The sequence below is a fragment of the Solea solea genome, chromosome 18 (assembly GCF_958295425.1).
Source record: "Solea solea chromosome 18, fSolSol10.1, whole genome shotgun sequence".
Classification (NCBI taxonomy): domain Eukaryota; kingdom Metazoa; phylum Chordata; class Actinopteri; order Pleuronectiformes; family Soleidae; genus Solea; species Solea solea.
The window spans coordinates 1,405,986-1,416,087 of record NC_081151.1 but is presented as its reverse complement, the minus strand read 5'-3'; the positions used below and the strand labels follow the sequence as shown (position 1 = coordinate 1,416,087).

Genomic DNA, 10,102 nt, shown 5'->3' with positions numbered 1-10,102 from the left:
AAATGGGCTCTGTCAAGCAATACTATCAGACCTGAGTGAGGGAGTACAGCAGCAGCAGTTTGATGTATTCCATCAAACTTCTGAACGACTGGTCTGTCGAGCAGTGGAAGTCACGTCTGAAACTTCTTGATTCTTGATTCTTTTGTGCTTTCAGTCATTTTCAGTCCAAACTTTTTCATTTCACTTTACTACCGCAGTGTTTCTGTATCTGTCTCAACATGAAACACCTCACTTCCTGTGTGCAGGGCGATGTGAGCGCTAAACATCACTATAACTGAGAAACACATGGAAATTTATTTATGTTTAGTAGTTATTTACTACAGTTTTAACAAATTAATAAAAACAATTTATAAACTTTTTATACCAAGTATACCACCTGAGAAAATATCGACCTCTCTCAGTAACACAAAATACAGTGGTGTAAATGGGTCTCTCCTCATCCTCCTCTTCCTCACATAGACTTCACACACTGCTATAGTGAGATGAGATGAAGATGGAGCGAGAGATACGGTGAAAGTAATTATCATTATTTAATGAATTTATATTTGTTCATTTTTTACGGACACCAAATAAAGACGGTCACATACCCTGGTATATACAGTAGAAGAGTATTTCTGAGGTTTGAGAACTCTGGTCCTAGACACGCTGGCGACAACATTAAAATGTCACGTCTTTAAAAACCTCATAATTCTGCACTTGCACCGTTTCTACCTTCATCAATTGTTGAATAAAGTCATTTGACGAAAATCCTCCTTTACTTGACTGTGACTCATTCATCAACAAGAAGTGCAAACTCTCAGTGTGTGTGTGTGTGTGTGAGAGTGCATAGACACGTGTGTGTACTGCCTTGTTAAAGAAAAGCACGTCTCCTCACTTTCCCTGAAAACTAGTATATGTTGAGTGTTTGCGGTGCCAGAAATCTGCGACTCTCTCTATTTATCACGATGAAAGATCAAGCACGCCGGAGTGTGTAGGCGTCCAGGATCTCATCCATTCATCACGCCAATAGTCTGCTCTCCTTGTGCAAGGAGAGCGGATCCATTCATTTAAGTCAATAATAACCTGAAATATAGAAAAACGAAGGAAGAACTGGGGGAATTGTCTATTGGCATGTGAAAAGGGTTAGATATACCATGAATACTAAGGACATAGGACACAGTTTGAAGTCCTGCCACCTCACAGTGTTTATGTACGTTAGTATAACACTTTTTAGTCCGTTATTTATGCAATATCATTTTGTCGGGACGATGATGAGCCTGTCTCTCGTTCGTTTTCCATATTGCTTTTACTGCAAAGACATAACGTTTGATCCTGGCTGTGATAAAGTGACTTTACCTCTTTTCACCCATGAAGCAATAATTCCTGTATGCACTGCAGATTTCCCATACGTCTCTGGTGGTGGCAGAAGCAGACAGGTGATGTAAAGGTTATTCTGTTTGGTGACAGCACTCACTTCTCTCTGGCTGTGCAGGAGGATGATGCAGTGCATGCACGCTTTCTACAGCAGTTTACTTTGGCAGCTCACAGGGGACGGACTCTTCATCATGGGCTGAAATACTGGACGTTTCACTCATGTGACACTTTCAATGATTAATGGAGTCCTCCAGCAGGGGCTCCCAGATCTTCTTCTGGGCAGGGACCCTCCACTGGGGCCACATTTTCCATGGACCCCTGTAGTTGGAGTCTTCAAAATGGCCGTGCAGTAGTATCACAGCACAAAGGCACAGGAGCAGCGGTCAGCAGCGGTCAGATGTTTCAGAGCCTGTTAGACAAGATTACCCAGACTATACTTTATATAATAGAGAGGTTTTTACCACATTAATCTGTGCAACATGTTCCATTATTAGTTGTATGTATGTTGTGATTTGTCGCATAATGAAGTGATCACTGACGGCCTTTTTGATTTCTCAGGACCGCTTACACTGGCAGAGGGGTCAAACTCAAATGGCCTGTGGGCCAATGAGCATCTAGTCTGGTCAGGAGGGGAAAAAAAGTGGGGAAAAACCAAATTGTTCAGGAGCGGGTGGGCAATATATAACGGAATATTCCATCATGGTATCGCAGTTAAGATACTCATGAGGATATTTCACAGAATTTCAAAGTAAAAGTGTTTGTTTGATATGGAATGACTGTAATATCTGTGGTCTCTTTGGTGACTTCTGTGAGTTTGTGCAGATCTGAGAGTGGTCGTGTAAACCTGCACATCTGTCAAACACTCACTGGTCAGCTCAGCTGTGAATGCCATGTTGGACACTCTGTTGTTGTGCTTCAGAGCTCTTCCAACATCAGTCAGTGTGACGACAAGCCAAAAGTCTTTTTCAGTTCAGGGTTCTCCATAGAAAACCTTCTAGTGCACCGTAAATCGACTTATGGTAAAAAAAGAAATACTACACACATGAGGTGTGATGGACAGGGGTGTTATGATTTAAATAGCAAACACAAAGTCCTGCACACGTTACCATATTTGCAAAGTCTCAGTGTTTGACCTTCATGAGAACCTTTTTTGCCTGATGAAGCTGTAAAAAAGGAAAAAAAATAAAATAAGAAAAGGAACCACAGTATTTTACCTGGTGGAGACTGGACTTGATCATATTGAACATTTCTTCCTGACATGCTATTAAATGTCCTTATTTTAGCCATTTGCAGGTCCATATTTTTAATTCAGGTTAAATGCTGTTAAATTTAATCTGATTAAATCAAAATGAAATCACATTATGTCTCACAGCGCTCTCACTGCCGCAGCCTCTTCATTTCACACGCTCTCTTTTAGCTCCTGGTTCACCTGCCAAACAGCAACGTTTGCTCTGATTCGACCCATTCTTCTGATGACACGGTGTTATAGTTAGTGAGTTTTCAGCAACAGACACAACAAACCATCCAGTCAACAACAGAAGCACTTTCAAAATAAAAGCAACACATTCATTCGCCATAACAACGCAAAAGACTGGACCCCCCCCCCCCCCCCCACACACACACACCCAACACATGAAGAAGAGAGAGGAAAACTTCGCTGTAAACGCTGAATCGGCTGTTTTTCAGTGGAGAGCAAGTCCACTTAATTCAGACTTGGGGGCAGATTTTTTTTTATAATCCTCTTTAAGGTTGGTCGGAAAGTTTCTCTCTGCCCCAGAAGTGTCAGCAAAAATCTGTCCACAAGGTGTTCCAATGTATGGACGATAACAGAGAGCATGAGGTCCAGAGTGTTGGTGTCCGAAGACCTCAACCTTCTCCTCATTACCAGAATGGTCAGGGACTGACATCAGAGGCTGAGGCTTACGCTAACAAACTTTGAGGTGGCTGAACTCAGAAACTCAGAAAGTTCATCTGCTGCATGAGCAACACGAGTAAACTCATCCTGACACGAGGTAAAGTTGTTTAACTTGCTGAATATTAGCTGCTTATAAATATGCAAATATTCTTCTATCCATTTATTGTCGAGTGAAAAACAATTCAGCCTCTGTTATATATATATATATATTTGGACTGGGAGGAAACCTGCAGGAAATTACAGCAACTTATTTACAGTAACTAGTATTACTGGCTCCAACTTAAGAACTTAGCTGTTCTCAGGTCAGTAGCTTAGTTTATTCCCAGTGATGCACATTCACTGTGTCTTTGCTGTGTGGTGATACTGAACTTGGATTAAACAAGTAAACCAGTTTAATAAATCTAAATACACGAAAAAATATCTAGATTTCTTGAATATGTCATAATGTTTTTTTTTTCTTCACACACTGTTGGGGCCCCCTGGCAATCAAGGGGGCCCCAAGCAGCCGCTCAGTTGGCTCATGTCTTGGGCCGGCTCTGCATGTGGTTGATGTTCCTGTGAATCACTGTAACTACAGCTACGACAGCTTCTGTGCGCTGCCAGTGTCAGGAGGTTAGGTTACGACTGTAAGAAATAAAAGAAATAAAAAAGTCCTGTCTGGCAAATGTAAAAACACAGTGAGAGGGCTGTTCAATCAGCAGAGCTTTTAAGACATTGATTATTTTAATGAAGCTGGCAGAGCATGTGTTCTTTCCTCTTTCATGCAAATTTAATCAGATTTATTTGCCCTGAACACTGGAACAATAAACTCCTTTGTTATTTTTGAATTACAGAGAAGAGAAGCATGGCCTTTTTTCTTTAACAGCAAAACACAATCACTGTAGGGGGCCTGGGTTTTCTGGGGTAATCTGACGTGCATTTGAATGGTTAATTGTCCCCCAAGAATCAATTCAGTGAAACAAAGAAGGAATCATTTCTTGTTCTTTTCATGTAGGAAACATCCTTGACTGCAGAAATGACCTGCAGTACAAATCCCATCTGCTTTTCTCTTCTCTCTGTCTTTGACAAACGAGTCGCTCTGGTGGTTATTAACAAAATAAAAATATAAAATGGCAATAAATGTGTGTGTGCACTACAGTTTATTCTGTCCTCATCCTCTTGTTTTTGATGTTCATCGATCAGCTCCTCATCCACTTTGATCAAGGCTAAAAACAACTTCACAGCTGTTTCATTGATTTTGGAAAGTATCCACAAATGTTCACGGTCCCGTGACGATGAGTCCTACACTGATTCACAACTTTTCATTGAGAATTAGCAGTGAGTTTACGTCTGTGGACGTTGTCCAGTACAGGTTATGACTGGTGAGTACGTCCTACAGTGCATGCTCTGCATCTGCTCTTTTGAGGTTTCTGTGGTGTGATATTTAGGAGCAAAGACACCGTGAATGCACATTACTGACCTGAGAACAGTGTGGAAAACAAACTGAAATGAAAAGGCTGGAGACTTGGAGGCCACTTCAGTGCATGTGGTGAAATGGATCTCTTGCTTTGTGGCTGCAAATCAATAGAGTTCCTATCAGTGGAATACATGAGCACAATCTATCTTATGTATGGTGTTGTCTGTAAAAACATTCATTATGATCATTATGTGCCAAATGTTCTTAGAAATCTATGAGGTGGTGACAATGTTTTCTTTCTTTCTTCTGCAAAGAACAAATAACAGCTCTTTGCCACTTAATCAATCCACTAAGGCTGTTAGAAAAATGGGTTTGTAATAATGCAGAGCAGTACTTAAATGCTAGATATGTCTTTCAAGGAGTCATTTGTGGTTTGTTCCACAAACAGAGCGACAAAGAGGTTTTCAGAAACCCATTAGTCTCCTGTAGAACTGAGAAGACCAGGAAACAGACTAAATAATCCAGAGAGTGACATCAGTGATGACAACAAACAACAGAGCAGAAATTAGTAAACTAAATGCAAACAATACTGGCACATACATTGCACACATGGGATGTTTACACCGTACAACAGCATTTTACCCCAAACTATTGCTCAGTTAGGCCAAAAACATACACAACTCTCCTTCCTTCTCCTTTCCAACTAGACTGATTCTAACAACAATTCACAAATCTGGCAACATGTTCACACTGATGTTAAGTTTTGAAATTAAATTAATTGTAAAATTCAAATATTTTGTGTGCATTATAAGCTCTTTTTTTTTTAAGATATCAGAGATAAGTGTATATAGAGAACATAGCCTTAGTGTGTGAGGCACCAACATGGACCATGAACGTATACACACACATGTACATGTATAGTAATAATATCAAACACAGGCGAGGCTGATAGGATTTATAGACTGAAGTATATGAATAATTCCATATTTTGGACATAGGGGGCACTGTTGAGCTATACAACATTAATAATGTGTGTGTGTGTGTGTGTGCGTCTTCACTCAGGCCAAGCTTCCCTTCCTCAGTGGCAACAATGAATGATTTCACACTCTTTCACATACACTCTCATACAAACTCCGCCTCTTTTCCTTTCTCTCTCTCACACACACAAACACACACACACACACTGTAATGTGACTACCCTCCGTGCCAGTAATGCCCTCCTCCACCATGCATGTGTGTTCATCAGGCCGTCTTGTGGCTAAAAAGAGAGGGAAGAGTTGTCAGCGTTCATCTCACTTAACGCTGTCTCTCGGTCATGTGACCATGTCCCTATCAGTACCAGAGCAAAGTGAGAGTGTATACGATAACATCAGCTGTAGATGAAACACACACACACACACACACACAAAGGCAGTAACCAGAGCTGCTTTGGTTGAATACAATCGATGATAAGAGCCGTGCATGTCAGGAGGAAGCTCAGTGACAGGGAGCTTGCAGTATCTGCTTCTTCTGTTTTCCTTTTCCTCAAAGGTGCAAGGTTATTGTGAGCGAAGGCTATTTCTTCCCCCGTGTGCCCTGAACCTGAGAGTCTGGGGCTATGTGTTGCAGTTTTGAGGTAATGGTTTTATTTTTGCTCCTGGTGCATGCTTGTGTTTCTGCTTTCTGGTCTTGAGTCAATCGCACTCTTAATCATGTCGCTGCAGGAGCGAGAGTTGAGCTCAAGCTCTGACCAGGTAAGGGCCACATTTTTTATTTCTTTCTTTTCTAATTTATTTTAATTTTATTTTTAATGTGGGTGATGAAAAGTGTAAGTAGGCTTAGTAAAAATGCCAACATTATATTTTACTTTATTCAAACAAAAGTGAACAAATATTTGAATTCACTGACGCAGACTCTACAGGGGACGCCATTACTCAACAACATATGCAAAGCACTTGTTTACCACTGTGTTGATATTCAAAATCTTGTAAATATGAATTTCAACTCAACAATTTAAAAGGCTTTGGGAGAACGGGAGCAGAGTGTGAAAGTGTTTCTTCACTTTAATCAGGTGCTACAGTATTTCTGCTTCTTTCTCATTTAAGAGGAAAATTGTTGTCTTTTGAGGCTGAAACTGATGTCAGTGTTTGGTGCTTCCACGTAATCTTTTTTTCTTTTAATGTAAAAACTTGATTCCTATAAGAGCACTAAAGTGATTTGGTTCACGTTTCCCTTTCAGTAAACGCTCTCCCGTCAGCAGGAACTCAGACCACTTGACTAAATGATGCCTCTGTGCAGTAACAACGCTGCAGTAATTCACCAGAATCTGGATAAACATTTGTCCATTTAGCATTTAGTTAAAGTCAAGTCAAGTCAAGTCAAGAGATCTTTATTGTCCCCGGAGGGCAATTTGTAGCTCCATCGTCCGAGGCCATTACACCCCAGTGAGTAAATGAGTTTTTGACCAGTTATGTTTAACTCTTTTAACTCATTCCTCTCCCAGCCCTGAGGAAAGTCATTAGTCATGAATGTTTTGAGTGGAACTTCCTTTTTACATCTGGGACAGAGCTCAGTGTTTTCTATTTCATCTAACGCTGTTTAATCAGCAGCTCAGAATCGTTCTGAAGTAAAAGACTAAAATAAAATACTGTATTAATGACTGTAACACTTCACTGAGCTCCACTGTGTTGTTGTTGTTTTCTTATTCCTGGTTGTGAGGTCACAGTTCATGCACAGGTTCACTCGTGATTTTGAATCTTTGAATTTTCCTGTGAATGAGAGTGGAAACACGAAGGACACGGAGGTTATCTCCAGTGAGGTAAGTACTGACACTCACTTTATGCACGTATACACGTATATTTTTGATTTATTGAGCGTGCACGTTTGACGTTGATTTTAAATATTATCACTCATCATGATAAAAAAACATAAATGAATCATCATCTCTGAATCAATTTCTACATGCAGGAGTAATCTGACTTTGACTGGAATTATCTAGGTAAGTTAGTCGACTAAGAATAGTTCAATTTGACTTGGGCTAACATGTTTTTTTTACTTACACACATAAAGCACCATCCTGTTTAGTCTGGTACTGGGAACTGGAGTTGTGACTCAGTATGTGCTGGTTTAGTTATTATTATCTTGTTGACTTACCAAAGCCATCTGTTAGTAGAAGTCTTGCGTGACCTAATTCATCATTGTTTCCACTGGAAAAGCTGTAGAAGAAGCGACTCATGGCTAATCACTCCAAATGTGGACAATTATTCTGCTGGTGATATTTCCTCTATTGAAGGTGGAGACGGAATCATTAACAAGCCTCTAAGGAAATGGAGAAATTAATTAACCCAGTCCACCACAAATGATGGAAGACCATTGCAGCTGCACGAGGAGCAAAGAAAACAAAGCAGCTGCAGCAGCAGATGTTTGTACCAGAGGAGGTGAAGGTGCAGCTGATAAGGCTTATATACAGATATTCAAGGTAATTGGGTGTTGCAGCATTAAAGTGGTTAAAATAACACTGCAGTCAACATGAACAGGGGCCTTTCAGCATGGAGTTTGCATGTTCTCCTTGTGTGTGTGTGTGTGTGTGTGTGTGTGTGTGTGTGTGTTTTAAAGCAGGATAAAGTGGCAGAAGATGAGTGAGTGAGTGAGTGAGTGAGTGAGTAACCCTTAATCTGGAGAGTCACACAACAACACAAAAAAGGCTATGAATGAACGTCCACTTTAGCTGCTTAATGTCCTGCCATCATCATTAAACATTATTTAATACAACAACAGTTATTCTCATAAGGTCATATCTGACGACGTGCCTGCATGTGCCGATCATAGCTGCTGCTGTTCCTACACCTCGCAGCTCCAACTTTCCTGGATGAATCTCTCTCTCTCTCTCCGTCACTCTCACAATAGAAGTCTGCACTAGAGCTTTAAAGTGACACAGAGTTTGAAAAGTCTTATTTATAAAGACTTTTAATTGCAATCAAACCTTTAGCCAGGTTTTTTCAAAAATCTCCACAAACACACACTTTTCACTTACGTTATGACACACAAGGCACAGAAATGTTCCAGGCCAGGCTGCCCACCTGATAAATAATGCATGTCTCTAGGTGCAAAATGTTTGTGAAACAAAGCACAAAGGAATCAGTAAATGTGACCCCAAGTGTCACATGTGTCACACCCAATCCCCGGCTCCTCCATGACAGGAAGTGGCCAGCAGAAAGACAGGAAGCAGACCCGAGAGGCACACAAGGCTCAGACCTTGCCTGGCTTCTACTTCCCTCTGCACGACTTGTTTCTCATCTTTCAGGTGACACCGTTAAACAATGACCAAAGGTAAAACTACCATGATTTTGGTTTAAAGGGTACAGGGATGTAGTATTTGCTGGCGACTCCAGCAGTAATGGAGTAAATGTTGCTGTTTAATTCCTGTTACTTGTTTAATCTTCTTCTCTGAGGTTTTTTATTTGTTGGTGAAAGTCAAATTAGGGCAGCCATGCATTTTAAGTGATTCCCTGATGTGTTTCTGTTCCATCACCTTTCCTCCCTTTGTTGTGGCCATGGTGGTGGTCCTGTGGTGAGGGGCTCTGGTGATGAGGGGTTTGTGCTTCAGTGGATGGTTGGAGTCAAACAGGTGTCTGTGTGTGTGTTGGTTTCCTGAAAACTCAGTGGCTGATTAGTATTTTCCTTTTGTAGTTTGGGTCCTTTTTTTTTTTTATACATAGTAATACTGAACTTTGTCTCCAACGCTCCCCCGCGCTCTGCGTGGGGCTACAAAATCACCTCATTATGACCATTTCATTGCTTCACTGCCAGGACCACAGAAGGCAGCAAATACAATTAACATACACAATAAAAAGTGTATAAAAGAATGTGTGTAGAGCTACAAGAAAAACACACATTTACTGACACTGAGTGCAAATAACGGGACATCATTTATTCCAGGTTTGATTCCCAAAGCATGTAGTACTCAAGACTCTAGTGCTTGCATTCCATGCTACAAACGGATCCGGTCCAGCCTACATCCAGGACATGATCAAAACCTACACCCCAGCCCACTCACTCCGCTCTGCATCAGTAAACCGGCTTGCTGCCCCCTCACTGAGAGGATCGCGGAGGCATTCACAGAACTTGGGACTGTTCACTGTCCTAGCTCCCAAATGGTGGAACGAGCTCCCCATCAACATCCAGACAGCAGAAAGACTCCACATCTTCCGCCGCAGACTAAAAACACATTTCTTTGGACACCATCTCGACTAAGAAGATGACAAAAAACAAAAAAACAAACACTTATACATCGCACTTGTGACTAGCACTTTATAGTTTGGCTTACTTGAAGCTCTTACTTACTTCTAGCTTCTAGCTTGTACCCAAAGATTTAAATGCACTTATTGGAAGATTTGGATAAAAGCGTCTGCTAAATGACATGTAATGTAATGTAATGTAGAGTTCCTACCAAAAGCCGA

At 40.9% G+C, this 10,102-nt stretch overlaps 1 long non-coding RNA gene across 1 annotated transcript; it reads left to right on the top strand.

Annotated features, from left to right (window-relative positions):
- The first annotated feature begins 5,981 nt into the window (after nucleotides 1-5,981).
- On the top strand, nucleotides 5,982-9,804 carry LOC131444999 (uncharacterized). Its single transcript, XR_009233786.1, has 4 exons — nucleotides 5,982-7,461; nucleotides 7,936-8,121; nucleotides 8,843-8,972; nucleotides 9,582-9,804. It is a non-coding gene; the product is annotated as an uncharacterized LOC131444999 (long non-coding RNA).
- The last annotated feature ends 298 nt before the right edge of the window (nucleotides 9,805-10,102 follow it).